Raw genomic sequence first — 20,334 nt, forward strand, 5'->3', positions numbered from 1 at the left:
AATCAACTTTCAACCAAAAGCTATCAAAAAAGATAAGGTAGGATATTTCAAATTCATCAAAGGAAAAATCTACCAAGATGAACTCTCAATCCTGAATACCTATGCTCCAAATGCAAGGGCACTTACATTCATAAAAGAAACCTTACTAAAGCTCAAAACACACATTGAACCTCACACAATAATAGTAGAAGATATCAACACTCCACTCTCATCAATGTAGAGATCACAGAAACAGAAACAAACAAACAAACAAACAAACAAAAAGACACAAAGAAACTAACCATAGTTATGAACCAAATGGACTTAAGAAATATTTATAGAATATTTCATCCTAAAAAACAGAATATTCTTTCTTCTCAGCACCTCAACGTAGCTTCCCCAAAACTGACCATATAATTGGTCAGAAAACAGGCCTCAACAGATAGAAGAAGATTGAAATAATACCATGTATCCTATCAGATCACAATGGACTAAGACTGGTTGTCAATAACAACAAAAATGACAGAAATTCACATAAACATAGAATCTGAACAATGATAACTTGGTCAATGAAGAAATAAAAAAGCAAGTTAAAAACATTTTAGAATTTAATGAAAATGAAGGCACAATATACCAAAAATGATGACACACAATGAAAGCGGTGCTAAGAGGAAACTTATAGCTCTGAATACCTACAAAAAGAAACTGAAGAGAGCATATACTAGCTGCTTGACACCACACCTAAAAGATCTAGATCAAAAAGAAGCAAATGCACCTAAGAGAAGTAGACTGCAGGAAATAATCAAACTCAGGGCTGAAATCAACCAAGTAGAAACAAAAAGAATGATACAAAGAATCAACAAAACCAGAAGCTGGTTCTTTGAGAAAATCAACAAGATAGATAAACCCTTAGCCAGACTAACCAGAGGCCACAAAGAGAGTATCCAAATTCACAATATCAGAAATAAAAGGAGAGACATAACAACATAATCTGAGGAAATTCAAAAAATCATCAGATCCTACTATAAAGGCTTGTAATTAACAACATTGGAATATCTGGATGAAATGGAGAGTTTTCTAGACAAATACCATGTACCAAAGTTAAATCAGGCTCACACGAACCATGTATAATGTCCCATAACTCCTAAAGAAATAGAAGAATTATAAACGTCTGCCAAACAAAATACCTCAGGACTAGATGTAAGTTTAGTGAAGGACTCTATCAGACCTTCATAGAAGATCTAACACCAATACTCTCAAACTATTCAACAAAATAGAAACAGAAGTAACACTAGTCCCAAAATTATTCTTTGAGGCCACAATTACTCTTATACCTAAACCACACAAATATCCAACATAGAAAGAATAATGCAGACCAATTTTCCTTATGAATATCAATGCAAAATTACTAAATAAAATTCTGCAAACCTAATCCAAGAATACATCAAACAGTCATTCATCATGATCAAGGGATGCAGGAATAGTGCAATATACAGAAATGCATCAACACAATCCACTGTATAAACAAATTCAATGTAATAAAACCACATAATTTTCTAATTAGATGCTGAGGAAGCATTTTACAAATTTCAACACCCCTTCATGTTAACAGTCTTGGAAAGATCAGGAATTCAAGGCCCATGCCTAAACATAGCAAAAGCAATATATAGCAAGCAAGTAGCCAACAAGCTAAATGGAAGGAAACCTGAAGTAATTCCACTAAAATCAGGGGCTACACTATGCTGCCCACTCTGTCCTTATCTATTCAAAATAGTACTTGAAATCTTAGCCAGAACAATTAGAGGACAATGGGAGGTCAAAGGGATACAAATTGGAAAGGAATAAATCAAAATACCACTATTTGAAGTTGGTATGATAGTATATTAAGTGACCCAAAAACTCCAGCAAAGAACTCCTAAGCCTGATTAAAAAAAAAAAAAGAAAAAAACTTCAGAAGAGTGGCCAGATATAAAATTAACTCAAATATATCAGTAGCCTTCCTCTACTCAAATGATAAACAAGCTGAGAAAGAAGTAAGGGAAATGACACCCTTCAAAATAGTCAAATAACACAAAGTACCTTGGTGTACCTCTAACCAAGCAAATGAAAGATCTGTATAACAAGAACTTCCAGTCTCTGAAGAAAGAATTTGGAGAATATCTTAGAAGGTTGAAAGATCTCCCATGCTCATGGAATGACAGGATTAATATTGTAAAAATCCCTATTTTCTCAACAGCAATCTACAGAATCAATGCAATCCCCGTCAAAATTCCAAATCAATTCTTCATTCAGTTAGAAAGAGGAATTTGCAAGTTCATTTGGAATAACAAAAAACCCAGGATATAGGAAACTATTCTCAACAATGAAAGAACTTCTGGAGGGATCACTATCTTTGACTCTAAGCTGTATTACAGAGGAAGAGTGAACTGGATAGTATTGGTACAGAGACAGGAAGGTACATCAGTGGAAGAGAATTGAAGACCCAAAAGTGAACCCACATACCTTTGGTCACTTGGCCTTCAACAAAGCTGATAAAACCATCCAGTGGAAAAAGATAGCATTTTCAACAAGTATTGCTTGTTCAACTGGAGGTCAGCATTTAGAAGATTGCTAATTGATCCATTCTTATCACCTTGTGCAAAGCTCAAGTCCAAGTGGTTCTAGGACCTCCATATAAAACCAGATAAACTCAAAGCAACAGAAGAGAAAGTGGGGAACATCCTTGAAAACATGGGCACTTCAGAAAATTTTCTGAAGAGAACACCAATGGCTTACACTCTATGATCAACAATCGACACAATGGACTTCATAAAATTGAAAAGCTTCTGTAAGGCTATGGACATTGTCGTTAGGACAAAATGGCAACCAAGAAATTGGGAAAACATCTTTGCCAATTCTTCATCCAATGGATATAAGAACTCAAAAATTAAACTCCACAGAATCAAATAATCCTATTAAAAATATTGTACAGAGCCAAAAAATAATAAGAAGCATTCTCAACTGAGAAATATTGAATGGCTGAAAATCACCTAAAGAAATGTTCAACATCCTTAGTCATCAGGGAAATGCAAATCAAAATAACCCTGAGATTCTACATCACACCAGTCAGTATGGCTAAGGTAAAAAACTCAGGTGATAAAACATGCTGGGAGGGTGTGGAGAAAGAGGAACACTCCTTCATAGTTGGTGGGATTGCAAGTTGATACAACTACGCTGGAAATCAGTCTGGAGGTCCTCTGAAAATTGAATAATTGACTACCTGAGGACCAAGCTATACCACTCCTGGGCATATGCCCAAAAGATACTCCAACATGTAACAAGGAAACATGCTCCACAATGTTCATAGGAGCCAGAAGTTGGAACATACCTAGGTGTCCTTCAACAAAGGAATGGATACAGAAAATGTGGTATATCTACACACTGGCATGCTGCAAAGCTCTTAAAAAACAATGACTTCTAGTAAGAGCACCAGTGGAAGGGGAAGCCCTGGGTCCTGCTAAGACTGAACCCCCAGTGAACTAGTCTATGGGGAGAGGGCGGCAATGGGGGGAGGGTTGGGAAGGGAACACCCATAAGGAAGGGGAGGGGGGAGGGGGATGTTTGCCCGGAAACCGGGAAAGGGAATAACACTCGAAATGTATATAAGAAATACTCAAGTTAATAAAAAAAAATTAAAAAAAAAAACAATGACTTCGTGAAATCCTTAGGCTACCAGATGAAACTAGAAAATATCATCCTGCCTGAGGTAATCCAGTCACAAAAGAACACACATTGTATGAACTTACTGATAAATGGATATTAGCCCAAAAGCTTGGAATACCCCAGAAACAATTCACAGAACATATGAAGCTACTGAAGAAGAAGATCTAAATGTGGATGCATCAGTCCTACTTAGAATGGAGAACAAAATATTTATGGGAGGAAATACAAGGAAAATGAGTGGGGCAAAGTCTGAAGAAAAGGCCATCCAGAGACTGCCCCACCTGGGGATCCATCCAATATGCAGCCACTAATGCCAGTCACTATTATTGATCCTTGCTGACAGGAACTGGATATGATGTCTCCTGAGAGGCTTTGACAGGACCTTATTGATACAGATTGTGATGCTTGTAGTTAACTATTAGACTGAGTATGGGAACCCTAATGGAGGAGTTAGAGAAAGGTCTGGAGGAGCTAATGCTGTTTGCAATTGCATAGGAAGAGCAGCAATATCAACTATCCAGCACCTCCCCCCAGAACTCCCAGGGACTAAACCACCAACCAAAGAGTACATATGGAGGGACCCATGGCTCCAGAATCATATGTACCAGAGAATGGAATTCTCTGGCATCAACAGGAGAAGAAGTCCTTGGTCCTTGGAAGACTCTTTTCCCCAGTGTAGGGGAATGCCAATGTGCTGAGGTGGGAATGGATTTTGAGAGGGGGACTTTCCTCACAGAAGCACGCATATCTAGGATGGGAGATGGGGGATCTTGGAATGGGGTATCATTTGAAATGTAAATACATAAACGATTCCCAAAAAAATCAAAAAATACATTGGGTCAAGTGTAGCAGAGGATGGCCTTGTTGGGCATCAATGCCTGGAAAAGTCCTTGGTCCTGCCAAAGTTTGATGCCCTAATGTAGGGGAATGTCAGGGCAGGGAGGCAGGGAGGGGTGGGAGGATGGGGAAACCTACTCATAGAAGCAGGGGGCAGGGGGAGGGTATAGGAGTTTTATGGACGAAGGGAAACTGGGAAAAAGGAGAACATTTGAAATGTAAATAAAACAAATATCTAATTTTAAAAAACGAAAATCATCTGAGTTACCCTTGGACAATGGGAACAAAATGTGAAGTAACTATTGCTTGCAGTAGTGTGGAAAAGTTATGGACACCTTAGCTTTACTCTGCCTCTTGCATTCTTCCTCATGGTTGATTTTCCTTTTTATTTATTTTTTTGTTGTTGTTTGTTGTTGCTCTTGGTGTTTTGTTTTTGTTTTCATATGAGCTGCTTTGTCTATATATGTGTTGAAGTTAGAGGATGAAAACCATAATCAGGATATATTATATGCAAAAATCCATTTTAAGTAGGAAAAATAAAAAGATAGTAAAATATTTTAAATTAAAAACAACAATGTATGTTTATGGGCATCTCTTTCTTTAGGTTAGGGAAGTTTTCTTCTATGATTTTGTTGAAGATATTTACTGATCCTTTGAGCTGGGAGTCTTCACTCACTTCTATACCTATTATCCTTAAGTTTGATCTTCTCATTGAGTCCTGGATTTCCTGTATGTTTTGGAGCAGTAGCTTTTTCCGTTTTACATTACCTTTGACCGTTGTGTCAATGATTTCTATGGAAACTTCTGCTCCTGAGATTCTCTTTTCTATCTCTTGTATTCTGTTTGTGATGTTTGTATCTAAGGCTCCTTGTCTCTTCCTTTGGTTTTCTATATCCAGGGTTGTATCCCTGTGTCCTTTCTTTATTGCTTCTATTTCCATTTTTAATTCCTTCACCTGTTTGATTGTGTTTTCCTGGAATTCTTTCAGGGATTTCTGTGATTCTTCTCTATAGGCTTCTACTTGATTATTTATGTTTTTCTGCATTTCTCTAAGGTAGTTCTTCATGTCTTTCTTGAAGTCCTCCAGCATCATGATCAAATGTGATTTTAAATCTAGATTTTGCTGTTCTGGTATGCTTGGATATTCAGTATTTGATTTGGTGGGAGAATTGGGCTCCTATGATACCATGTAGTCTTGGTTTCTGTTGCTTGGGTTCCTGGGCTTGCCTCTTGCCATCAGGTTGTCTATGGTGTTACCTTGTTCTGCTATTTCTGGCAGTGACTAGACTGTCCTATAGGCCTGTGTGTCAGGAGTGCTGTAGACCTGTTTTCTTGTTTTCTTTCAGCCAGTTATGGGAACAGAGTGTTCTCCTTTCGGGCCTGTAGTCTTTCCTGTGTACTGGTCTTCAGCTGTTCCTGTTGCCCTGTGTTCTGAGTCCACCAGGCTGGTCGCTTGGAGCCAAAAAGTTGGTCTTACCTGTGGTCCCTTGGCTCAAGTTGCTCTGGGGGACTGCTTTTGAGCTCTCCATGAGGGAGGCAACCAGGAGGGCCTGCACTGCCTTTTCCCAGGGCCCCTGTGCACAAGGGTCCCAGATGGTGTTAGGTGTTTTCCTCTTGAGTCAGAAATGTGGGCAGGGTGTAGTCTCTTCTGGCTTCCCAGGCATGTCTGCCCCTCTGAAGGTTTAGCTCTCCCTCCCACGGGATTTGGGTGCAGAGAACTGTTGACCAGTTCCCTTCAGGTCCGGGCGGTGTCTGGACTGCAGGGGATCTGCTGTTCCATATACACTTTCCAGAGGCCATATACAGTTTCCTGTTGGGCCAGGGATGTGGACAGGGGTGGGCAGTATTGGTCGTCTCTTCCGCTCTGCAGTCTATACATGGACTGACCCTGTCTCCAACCTCATAGGTAACAATGAATAGCCTAGTAAGAGCACCAGTGGAAGGGGAAGCCCTTGGTCCTGCCAAGACTGAACCCCCAGTGAACGTGATTGTTGAAGGGAGGGTGGTAATGGGGGGAGGATGAGGAGGGGAAGCCCATATAGGGGATGTGGAGGGGTTAGGTGGATGTTGGCCCGGAAACCAGGAAGGGGAATAACAATCAAAATGTAAATAAGAAATACTCAAGTTAATAAAAATTAAAAAATAAATAAATAAATAAATAAATAATGTTATAAAATAAACAATGTTATTTCCATAAAATTTCAGTACTCTCTTGCACAGTATTCAAAGAAATGAATGCAGAAATGTATTTGGAAACACAAAAGAACATATATACTGAAAGTAAATTTCTCTCTAGCATTTATTTTTTTTATTAACTTGAGTATTTCTTATATACATTTCGAGTGTTATTCCCTTTCCCGGTTTCCGGGCAAACATCCCCCTCCCCCCTCCCCTTCCTTATGGGTGTTCCCCTCCCAACCCTCCCCCCATTGCCGCCCTCCCCCCATAGACTAGTTCACTCTAGCATTTATTTTAAACCTATTATTTTTATTTATTTTCTTGAGAATGCCAGGTAAGATAGTTTGATATTCTTTTGCCTACCCCAATTTCTCCCAGATCCTCACTCACCTCCCAAACCATTCAACTTCATCTTCTTTTGCCTGATTAAACCAAAACCAGAAGAAGATTTTTCATTAATTGAGGTTCAAAAAATGCCCTGGTTTCAATTTTTCATACAGTATTTTACAGTTAAGCCTATCCAGTTATAATGCTACATTTTCTAGTATTACCCAGAAAGAAAAGTGAGGTACAATAAAAAGCCAACCATGAGGGGCAGACTCATCCTCAAAAACACCCAAGGATGTTAATCCTTGTAACATTATCCCCTCAAGAATTGATATCCAAGAGTCATGTAGATGTATTAAAAGGAGGCATAAAAGCATTCAGCATCTCTACTCTAGCTGATTTTCAGGGCTTAGAGGTAGATCATCGTTTGGGCTACATTGTTGCAGGACCATCTGAGTGTTGATTCAGTATAAATCAGAGGAGATTAATTTAAGATAGCAATTGAGAACACAGCATCCAAGGATGAATGGCAGAGATCCAATACTAAAGCTGTTCAACAAGGCCATGAGTTTCTTTTTTTTTTTTTTTTTTTTTTTTTTATCTCTGGCTGAGATTTGGTACAATGTTTCCAAAAAGCTAAAAAAAATAGATATAACAGAAATTTTCAAAGTGGTAAAATAATGTTACTAATGTTACTCATATGAAAAGATAAGTACAGATTAGAGACTGAGAGACTTACACAGTTAGGAATGAACTTATAAATGAGAATAGTCAAGGGCTCCATCTACTCTTTGGGACTTTCTTGGACAATATTCAAGAGAAAGAGAAGTTTAGTTATAAAATAAGGGTGGCTCTAAATTTTAAGTGATTAATTAAATCATATAATGATTTTGTATTGTACATGTCATATCACTTCCAAAAATGCACCTGAGTTGAATTATGTGCACTGAATCATATATCCACATCTAGTGGTACACAAATCATTTTCTTTGTAGATTCAATTGAAGGACGCTGAATACCTTTCACTGTAAACACTTAAAAGTAGTTTGAACCTGAATACATTGGGAATACACTGGAAGCACATGTGTAAAACTGATTATTGTTTGTGGTTGAAAAACATATATATTATTAATGAGAAGATTTGGCTGTGTAGTCCTATACAGTTTGAGGTTCAAGCAGATTCTGAAGTTTCTAGGTATATTGCTTCAATAGAAGTGTGTGTGTGTGTGTGCATAGTGTATGCAGATAAAAGATGTAGGCTTCCAAATTCATTTTTGAAAGGGGATAGTTTGGTGTACACAATCAAAACAAAACACGGTCCGAATATATTAAGGTATTTATTCTCTATATTTCTGCTGTTTTTTGGACTGAAAGCTTGGTCATTTTCTGAAGTACTGTATTCAAGATAGCTACATAAAAGAATAAGAAAGATAATGAGACATTAGACCAGAAACTAAAGAGTATAAATTTTTCTGCCTTTTACATAAAATATGGGATAGGCACAATATATTTCTAGGTTCTGAACAAAGACATGTTGAGAATGGTCATTTTGAGGAGCCTGCCCACAACTGCGCATGCAGTTTCATTTTCTGTTTTCGTAATTAAAAGAATACAGAATGATGAACAAATAATTAGTGGAGAGGGGGTGAGGGAGGGAGGGAAAGAGGGAGGAAGGGAGAAAGACAGACAGAGAGAGAGAGAGAGAGAGAGAGAGAGAGAGAGAGAGAGGGAGAGAGAGAGAGAGATTTAATGAAGGCTAAGAAAGACTGTTCAAGGTTATATTTTTATCATTAATAAATTAAATTTTTGATCCAGAAGTCATCCTGAGACCGGAGGACAGTCTGCCACCTCTACACACCTCTGCCCACATCGCAGGATGAAGGCACAGTGCCTCTGGACCCAGGGATATAGGAACAGACAGCTGCTGCTACCTGTGGTTCCTGTCTGGGTGCAGGACCCAACTGAACCTGCCAAACAGCCCCCTGAACCCAAATCCTGTGATGGGGAGGGCTGGACCCTCAGAAGTGTGGATACTCCTGAGAAGTCAGAGGAGACTACCCTCTGCCCACAGTCCAGACCCAAAAAGAAATCAAATAGTGCTAACTGTGCCCACTGGGTGCAAAGACCTATGAGCAATCAAGTACAGAACCTTTGAGTTCCGCCCGTGCCTACAGCTGGAAGACAGTCTCCAGGAGCACCAACATAGATGAGAGCAGAGGTAAGACCCACTTTTCTGCTACCAAGTGACCTGCCTGGTGGATTCAGGATACACAGAGGCAGAAGTCCTCTGGGTCAGGGCACTTCCTGTTTCTGACTCTGCCTGGAAGTGAACTGATACCATTCCACAGTTCCCTGCACCCAAATTCGTGGGGAAGAGAGCAATCCACACAAAGGGCAGACATCCTGAGACTACAGGACAGACTGCCAACTCTGCACATCTCTGCTGACATCCCTGGTTCAAGGGGAAACTGCACAGTGCCTCTGGCCACAGGGATGTAGGAACAGAGAGCCACAGGTACCCATGGTTCTGTTCTGTGGCCAGGAACAAACTGAACCAGCCAAACCGCTCCCTGCACCCAACTCCTCTGGGGGAGACAGCTGGACCCTGAAAAATGTGAATCCTCCTGAGAAGTCAGAGGAGAATACCCTCTGATGACAGTCCAGATCCAAGAGGGAATCACATAGTGCCAACTGTGAGCTGTGTGCAAGGATCTACGAACAATCAGGGGCAGGACCCTTTGATTCCTGCCAATGCTTAGCTCTGGAAGATAGTCTCCAGGAGCTTCAACACACAGGAAATCAGAACACCTGTTCTCAGGAAAGACTGAAAGAAAACTGGAAAACAGTTCTACAGGAGTGCTGACACACAGCCTACAGCAGGGTCAAGTCACTCTCAGAAACAGCAAGGCAAGCAAACACCAGAGACAACCCAATGGCTAGAGGCAAGCACAGGAAGCTAAGCAACACAAACCAAGACTATTTGGTATCATCAGAGACCAGTTCTCCCACCAAAGAAAATATTGGATATACAAACACACGAGAAAAGCAAGATTTAGATCTAAAATCACATTTTTTGATAATGATGGAGGACTTTTCGAAAGACATAAAGAACTCTCTTAAAGAAATTCAGGAAAACACAAGTAAACAAGTAGATGCCCTAAAAGAGGAAACACAAAAATCCCTGAAAGAATTCCAGGAAAACACAATCAAACAGGTGAATGAATCGAAAATGGAAATAGGAGCAATAAAGAAGGCACAAAGGGAAACAACCCTGGATATAGAAAACCTAAGAAAGAGACAAGGAGCAGTAGATACAAGAATCAAAAACAGAACATAAGAGATAGAAGAAAAAATCTCAGGGATAGAAGATATCATAGAAAACATCGACAAAACTGGCAAAGATAATGTAAAAAACAAAAAGCTCCTAGCCCAAAACATACAGGAAATCCAGGACACAATGAGAAGATCAAATTTAAGGATAATAGGAATAGAAGAAAGTAAAGATTCCCAAATTAAAGGACCAGTAAATATAGTCAACAAAATTATAGAAGAAAACTTCCCTAATCTAAAGAAAGAGATGCCCATAAACATACAAGAAGCCTACAGAACTCCAAATAGATTGGACTAGAAGAGAAATTCCTCCTGTCACATAATAGGCAAAACATCAAATGCACAAAAAAAAGAGAGAATATTAAAAGCAGTAAGGGCAAAATGGCAAGAGACATATAAGGGCAGACTTATCAGAATTACACCAGACTTATCACCATAGACTATGAAAGCCAGAAGATCCTGGACAGAGGTCATACATACCCTAAGAGAACACAAATGTCAGCCCAAGTTACTGTATCCAGCAAAACTCTCAGTTAACATAGAAGGAAAAACCAAGATATTCCATGACAAAACCAAATTTAAACAATATCTTTCTACAAATCCAGCCCTACAAAGGATAATAGATGGAAAACTCCAATACGAGGAGAGAAACTACAACATACAGAAAGCAAGAATATAATTTCCTTACAATGAAACCAAAAAGAGACAAACAAACATAACTGCACCTTTAACAACAAAAATAACAGGAAGCAACAATTACAATTCCTTAATATCTCTCAACATCAACAGACTCAATTCCCCAATAAAAAGACATAGACTAACAGACTGGATACATAAAGAGGACCCAGCATTTTGCTGCATGCAGGAAACACATCTCAGAGACAAAGACAGACACTACCTCAGAATAAATGGCTGGAAAACAACTTTCCAAGCAAATGGCTGAAAAAAAAACAAGCTTGAGTTGACATGCTAATATCAAATAAAATTGACTTCCAACCAAAAGTCATTAAAAAAGATAAGGAAGTACACTTCATATTCAACTAAGAAAAAAATCCACCAAGATGAACTCTCAATTCTAAATATTTATGCTCCAAATGCAAGGGCACCTACATTCATAAAAGAAACCTTACTAAAGCTCAAAGTACACATTGTACCTCACAAAATAAAAGTTGCAGATCTCAATACCTCATACTAATCAATGGACAGATCATGGAAACAGAAATTAAACAGAAACATAGAGAGACTGACAGAAGTTATTAACCAAATGGATTTAACAGATATTTATAGAACATTCCATCCTAAATCAAAAGGGTATACCTTCTTCTCAACACCGCATAGAATCTTCTGCAAAATTGAGCATATAATGGGTCACAAAGCAGCCTCAAGTGATATAGGAAGATAGAAACAAACCATCCTATCAGATTATCACTCACTAAGACTTGTCTTCAATAACAATAATGACAGAAAGCCCACATATACACGCAAGTTGAACAATGCTCTACTCAATGACAACTTGGTCAAGGAACAAAATAAAGAAAGAAATTAAAGACTTCTTAGAATTTAATGAAAATGAAGATACAACGTTCCCAAACATATGGGACACAATGAAAGCAGCACTAAGAGAAAAACTCATAGCTCTGAATGATTGCAAAAGGAAACAGGATAGAATATATGCCAGCAGCTTGACAGCACACCTAAAAGCTCTAGACCAAAAAGAAATAAATAAAGCCAAGAGGAGTAGAAGTCAGGAAATAATCAAACTCATGGCTGAAATCAACAAAGTAGAAATGAAAAGGACTATACAAAGATTCAACAGAATCAGAAACTGGTTCTTTGAGAAAATCAACAAGATAGATATAGCCTTTGCAAGACTAACCAGAGATCACAGAGGGAGAATCCAAATTAACAAAATCAGAAATGAAAAGGGAGACATAATGACAGAATCTGAATAAATTTTAGAAAAGGATCAGATCCTACTACAAAAGCATATATTCAACAAAACTGGAAATTTTGGAGGAAATGGACAATTTTCTACAGAGATACCAGGTACCAAAAGTTAAATCATTAACAAATAATTCATTTAAACAACCCCATAATTCCTAAAGAAATAGAAGCAGTTATTAAGAGTCTGCCAACCCAAAAGAGCCCAGGACCAAATGGGTTCAGTGCAGAATTCTGTAAGATGTTCATAGAAGACCTCATAACAATTCTGTCCAAACCATTCCACAAAATAGAAACAGAGGGAGCACTACCAAATTCCTTCTATGAAGCCACAATTAGTCTTATACCAAAACCACAGAAAGACAAAACAAAGAAAAAGAATTTCTGACAAATTTCCTTCTGAATATTGACACAAAATAATCAAAAAACCAGGCAAGTTAATATACCAGAGACAACCAGATGGTGAAGCGCAAACACAAGAACAAAAGCAACAGATGTCAATATAATTTGGCACTACCAGAGCCCAGTTCTCTAACCACAGCAAGCCCTGGATACCCTAACACCTGAAAAACAAGATTCTGACATAAAAACCCATCTCATGAAGATGATAGAGGACTTCAAAAAGGATATAAATAACTCCCTTAAAAAATACAGGAAAACACAGACAAACAAATAGCAGACCTTAAAGAGGAAACACGTAAATCCTTTAACGAAATACAGGAATACACAATCAGATGAAGAAATTGAACAAAACTATTCAAGACATAAAAATGGAAGTAGAAATATTAAAGAAATCACAAATTGAGGCAACTCTGGAGATGAAAAACCTATCAAAGAGATCAGAAGCTACAGATGCTTGTGTCCAAATCCAAGAACACATCAAAATGATCATCCATCATGATCAAGTAGGCTTCATCCCAAGAATGCAGGGATGGTTTAATATATGAAAATCCATCAATGCAATCCACTACATAAACGAACTCAAACAAAAGATCTAAATGATCATTTCATTAAATGATGAGAGAGCATTTGACAAAATTAAACACCACTCCATGATAAAAGTCCTGGAAAGATCAGGAATTCAAGGCCCATATCTGATCATAGTAAAAGCAATATACAGCAAACCAGTAGCTAGCATCAAACTAAATGGAGAGAAACTGGTAGCAATCCCACTAAAATCAGGGACTAAAAAAGGCTGCCCACTCTCTCCCTACTTATTCAACATAGTACTTGAAGTCCTAGCCAGAGCAATCGGACATCGAGCAAACCACTTGCTAACATTAAACTAAATGCAGAGAAACTTGAAGCAATCGCACTAAAATCAGGGACTAGATAAGGCTGCCCACTCTCTCCCTACTTACTCAATATAGTTATTGAAATTCTAGTCAGAGCAATCAGACAACAAAAGGAGGTCAAGGGGATACAGATCGGAAAAGAAGAAGTCAAAATATTACTTTTTGCAGATGATATGATAGTATATTTAAGCAATCCCAAAAGTTCCACCACAGAACTACTAAAGCTGATAAACAACTTCAGCAAAGTGGCTGGGTATAAAATTAACTCAAGTAAATCAGTAGCCTTCCTCTACACAAAGCAGAAATAAGCTGAGAAAGAAATTAGGGAAATGACACCGTTCACAATAGTCCCAAATAATATAAAATAACTTGGTGTGACTTTAACCAAGCAAGTAAAAGATCTGTACAATAAGAACTTCAAGCCTCTGAAGAAAGAAATTGAAGACCTCAGAAGATGGAAAGATCTCCCATGCTCATGGATTGCCAGGATTAATATAGTAAAAATGGCCATTTTACCAAAAGTGATCTACAGATTCAATGCAATCTCCATCAAAATAACAATCCAATTCTTCAAAGAGTTAGACAACAATTTGCAAATTCATCTGGAATAACAAAAATCCCAGGATAGCTAAAACTATCCTCAACAATAAAAGGACTTCAGGGGGAATCACTATCCCTGAACTCAAGTAGTATTATGGAGCAATAGTGATAAAAACTACATGGTATTGTCACAGACACAGACAGATAGACCAATGGAAAAGAATTGAAGACCCAGAAATGAATCCACACACCTATGGGCACTTGATTTTTGACAAAGGAGCCAAAACCATCCAATGGAAAAAAGAAAGCATTTTCAGAAAATGGTGCTTGTTCAACTGGACATCAACATGCAGAAGAATGCAGATCGATCCATGCTTATCACCCTGTACAAAGCTTAAGTCCAAGTGGATCAAGGACATCCACATCAAGCCAGATACACTCAAACTAATAGAAGAAAAAGTGAGGAAGCATCTTGAACACATGGGCACTGGAGAAAATTTCCTGAACAAAACACCAATGGCTTACGCTCTAAGATCAAGAATCGACAAATGGGTGCTCATAAAACTGCAAAGCTTCTGTAAGGCAAAGGACACTGTTGTTAGGACAAAATGGCAACCAACAGATTGGGGGAAAGATATTTACCAATCCTACAACAGATAGAGGGCTTATATCCAAAATATACAAAGAACTCAAGAAGTTAGACCGCAGGGAGACAAATAACCCTATTAAAAAATGGGGTTCAGAGCTAAACAAAGAATTCACAACTGAGAAATGCTGAATGACTGAGAAACACCTAAAGAAATGTTCAACATCTTTAGTCCTAAGGAAAATGCAAATCAAAACAACCCTGAGATTTCACCTCACACCAGTCAGAATGGCTAAGATCAAAAACTCAGGTGAAAGCAAATGCTGGTGAGGATGTGGAGAAAGAGGAACACTCCTCCATTGTTGGTGGGATTTCAGACTGGTACAACCATTCTGGAAATCAGTCTGGAGGTTCCTCAGAAAATTGGACATTGAACTGCCTGAGGATCCAGCTATACCTCTCTTGGGAATATACCCAAAAGATGTCCCAACATATAAAAAAGACACGTGCTCCACTATGTTCATCGCAGCCTTATTTATAATAGCCAGAAGCTGGAAAGAACCCAGATGCCCTTCAACAGAGGAATGGATACAGAAAATGTGCTACATCTACACAGTGGAATAATATTCAGCTATCAAAAACAATGAGTTTATGAAATTCATAGGCAAATGGAGGCAACTGGAAAATATCATCCTGTGTGAGGTAACCCAATCACAGAAAAACACACATGGTATGCACTCATTGATAAGTGGCTATTAGGAAATTACCCTAGATGCACAGAACATATGAAACTCAAGGTGGATGATCAAAATGCGAATGCTTCACTCCTTCTTTAAAAGGGGAACAATAATATCCTTGGCAGGGAATAGGGAGGCAAAGATTAAAACAGAGCCAGAAGGATACCCATTCAGAACCTGCCCCACATGTGGCCCATACATATACAGCCACCCAATTAGACAAGATGGATGAAGCAAAGAAGTGCAGGCTGACAGGAACTGGATGTAGATCTCTCCTGAGAGACGCAGCCAGAATACAGCAAAAACATAGGCGAATGCCAGCAGCAAACCACTGAACTGAGAACAGAACCCCCATTGAAGGAATCAGAGGAAGGACTGGAAGAGCTTGACGTTGCTTGAGACCCCATATGAACAACAATGCTAAGCAGCCAGATCTTCCAGGGACTAAGCCACTACCCAAAGACTATACATGGACTGACCCTGGGCTCCAACCTCATAGGTAGCAATGAATAGCCTAGTAAGAGCACCAGTGGAAGGGGAAGCCCTTGGTCCTGCTAAGACTGAACCCCCAGTGAATGTGATTGTTGAGGGGAGGGTGGTAATTGGGGGAGGATAGGGAGTGGAACACCCATATAGAAGGGGAGGTGGAAGGGTTAGGGGGTTGTTGGCCCGGAAACCGGGAAAAGGAATAACAATCAAAATGTAAATAAGAAATACTCAAGTTAATAAAGAAAAAAAGAAAAAAATCTCTAAGATCAAGAATCAATAAGTGGGACCTCATAAAATTGGAAAGCTGATGTACGGCAAAAAACACTGTCATTAGGATAAAACAGCAACCTACAGATTGGTAAAAGAACTTTACCAATCCTACCACAGCTATTATCCAATATTTATAAAGAACTCAGAAGGTAGAGAACAAATAGCCAATTAACCCTATTAAAATGGGGTACAGCGCTAAAGGAAGAATTCTCAGCTGAGGAATATAGAATGGCTGAAAAGTACCTAACAAAATGTTCAACATCCTTAGTCATCAGAGAAATGCAAATCAAAACAATCCTGAAATTCCACCTCACACAAGTAAGAATGGTTAAGATTAAAAACTCAGGTGATAACAGATGCTGGCAAGTATGTGGAGAAAGAAGAACACTCCTCCATTGTTGCAAGCTGGTATAACCACTCTGGAGATCAGTCTGGAGGTTTCTTAGAAAATTGGACATAGTGCTACCTGAGGATCAGCTATACCATTCCTGGGCATATACACAAATTATGTTACTATGTCATATAAAGACACATTCTCCACTATGTTTTTAGAACCCTTATTTATAATAGCCAGAAGCTGGAAAGAACCCAGATCCCCTTCAACAGAAGAATGAATAAAGAAAGTGTGATACATCTAAATAATGGAGTGTTAATCAGTTATCAAAAATAATGACTAGATGAAATTCACAGGCAAAAGGATGGAACCAAAAAATATCATCCTGAGTGAGGTAACCCAATCAAACTCGCACAAACACACACACACACACACACACACACACACACACACACACACAAAACAAGACAAAAAAAAAACAAAAAATAATCCCACACATGGTATGCACTCGCTGGTAAGTGGATATTAGCCCAATTACCCAAAATACAATCCACAGACCACATGAAGCTCAAGAAAAAGGATGACCAAAGTGTGGATGCCTCAGCCCTTCTTAAAAGGGGGAACAAAAATATTCACAGCAGGGAATATGGAGACAAAGTTTGAAGCAGAGACTGAAGGAATGGCCATTTAGAGCCAGTCACACCTAGATGTATATATACAGCCACCAAATCTAGACAATATTGATGAAGCCAAGAAGTGAATGCTGACAGGAAAGTGATATAGCTGTCTCCTGAGAGGCTCTGAGAGATTGTGACAAATAAAGCAGTGAATGCTAGCAGCAAACCATTGAACTGAGAATGGGGTCCCCACTAGTGGAATTAGAGAAAGTTTTGAAGTAGTTGAAAGGGCTTGCAACCCTATAAGAACAATACCAACCAACCAGAGCTCCCAGGTATTAAACCAATACCCAAAGACTACAAATGGACAGACCCATGGCTCCAGCTGCATACGTAGCAAGGAAAGGCCTTGATGAGCACCAATGGTAGGAGAAGACCTTGGTCCTGCCAAGGCTGGACTCCCCAGTGTAGGAATATGTCAGGATGGGGATGCGGGAAAGGGATGAGGTAGTTGGGGAGGGGATACACTTATGGAAGAAGGAGAGGGGAATGGGATAGTGGGTTTTTGGACTGGGAACTGGGAAAAGGAATAACATTTGAAATTTAAATAAAAGATACCCATTAAAAAAAAGAAACTTGAAAATGACAAGTGAGAGGGAAGTAAAAAGAGCTCACATTACAAAGGTAAAATGAAAGTACCCACTAGAGGAAGAGCTCAGACTTATTAGAAGAACGTTTATTCTCCAGATTTCTTATAGATCATATTATTAGAACATTGTAAATGAGGGGAATTCCAGAAATGTGTCACAATCTATGAATAATAAGACTTTCCATCATTCAGTGGGATTTCAGATGATGTCATGACAACAAATAGAGGATAGAAACAGAATATTGTTCGAATTGTTACTGATACTGAATTGATAAAGCATCGAAGAGCTACACATGGTCTCCACCAGTCCTGTTGGTCCCAACCACTCCTGAGTGGCCTGTCCACCCTGCTTCAGTTACAAGAGTTGCCCTAAAGTGACACAGATCACCAATGAAATAAGGCCCCAGTCACCAGGCTGATAACTTCTTCCTTATTGTGTGTAGAATAAAATCAACTAAGATTTTATATGAAAATAACATAATGCCAATTATTCATCATAAATTTAATTCATAACATTATTCTCCTTTCATTAAAAGCATAAGAGGAAAGTCAAGTATTATAGTAACTTGTCTTTAAAGAAATGTTTCCACTAAAATGACTATTTAATGATTTTATTTCATGATAATAAGATGAAATTTAATTAATATTTGTAAAAACTAATGTGACATATTTTAAAGATAATATGCAAATACATCTGGTAAGTTACTTATCTTCATAGGCCAACATCAAATGAAAAAAATTCGATAGTAAAAATATCTAGAAGGATAAATAATGACTGTTTGAGGTACAAAACACTTATTTTCAGACACATCTATCTTTTAGAATTTCTATAGTCATGGAGTACTTCATGGTTCTATTACTAGTTTAAAATTTTTTCTATTAGTAATTGACAACATAAATTTGCATTTGCCTTTTATGAACTAATTGAAGTTTCAAGAAATATATTTTATATTTAAGGGTTATAGCTTGTTTATGGTTATATATGATGTAAGAAATCAAAAAGAAAATATTAATTCAAATGATTATAAGCAAGTAGTTGATATGTCCTTCTATGTAGATTAAAGAAAATGTTATATATTTCTAAGATAATGCTGCATTTGTCTTACATTAATTCCACTTAATAATTTTTCCTTATAAAATAGCAATCTAATCAAATAGTGGTTTCACACAAAACTCAAAATGAAAATAAATCAAGTTCCTTCGGATACACTTTGCAAATCATTATTTTTATAAACTAACCTAGACAAATTGTACAGGCTTAGCACTGGAAGAAATATTTCCATTTGAGCTACTACAAGAGACACACATAATATATTCTCACAATATTTTTATTCTCTTACTTTGTTAGCTTTCAGCATTTGAAGATTTATACTACAGAGCACACTACAACTTTTTATATTCTCAGTACAGCAGTGGCAGACAGGGATTTCAAAAATCTTCGAAACATGCTTGAATGAAAGCAGAATGCAAAGAACATAAGTAGTTAGACTTAAAAGAACAGTATACTGACTAAGCCAGTAAAGAATTGTTGCCTAGTCTTCCTGGCCCATACTTCATGATGTCCTGGGGTGAAAAATAAATAGCAAATCACAAAAAAATTGTGAGTATAGCTCTCAAGTGTTACCTCCCACTTTTCAGCACAGATCTTGATAATGAATATATGTATTCTACCCATCTTTAACCCTAGATCTAAATATTATATAAATACTTACAAAGTAAGTCATGTCTTATCCCATCAATTTAAAACTTGACCCTTTCTCTTAGGATCACTTTCATTCTCTCTCTCTCTCTCTCTCTCTCTCTCTCTCTCTCTCTCTCTCTCTCTCCATGTGTGTATAGAACAGGATTATCTGTCTATCCATCGGGCTCCCTGGCCATCTATTTATCTACCAATCTACCTACCTATGAAATTTTAAGAGTAACCAATTGGAATCACTTACAGGGGGTAGAAAGCAGTTAGTCTAAAAAATTGTATATCCAATCTGGAGAGACAGAAGTAATCTGGATACTTGGTTCAAGAAATTAGAAGAATCAGAAAGAGAGAAGACCACATCTCCCCTCTACCTCCCATGATTATGTTGTTTAGGATTGAAGAATCTACACTTTGGTCTTCCTTCTTCTTGAGCTTCATCTGTTTTGTGAGTTGTATTGTCAGCGCTCCAAGCTTTTTGCCTTAATATCTATTTATCAGTTAGTATATACCTTGTGTGTTCTTTTGTGACTGGTTAACCTCACTCAGGATGATATTATTCCATCCATTTCATGAAGTCATTCTATTAAAGGGGGTGGAGGGAAAAAGGGGGACAGGACCAAGTGTGCGAGGAGACAGAGATGATCAGAGAGTCAGGAAATTGAATAGAGGTGTGCAGCAGTGGGAGATGGGGAACTGGGGGTAGCCACCAGAAAGTCCCAGATGCCGGGAAAGCAGGAGGCACCCAGTATCAATCAGGGCTAAGATTAGCTTGAAACACCTTACAAAGGGGAGAGAGAATCTATAGAGACCATATCTAGAGGTTAGGCATT

The sequence above is a fragment of the Rattus norvegicus genome, chromosome 13 (genome assembly GCF_021556685.1).
Source record: "Rattus norvegicus strain SHRSP/BbbUtx chromosome 13, alternate assembly SHRSP_T2T, whole genome shotgun sequence".
NCBI lineage: Eukaryota > Metazoa > Chordata > Mammalia > Rodentia > Muridae > Rattus > Rattus norvegicus.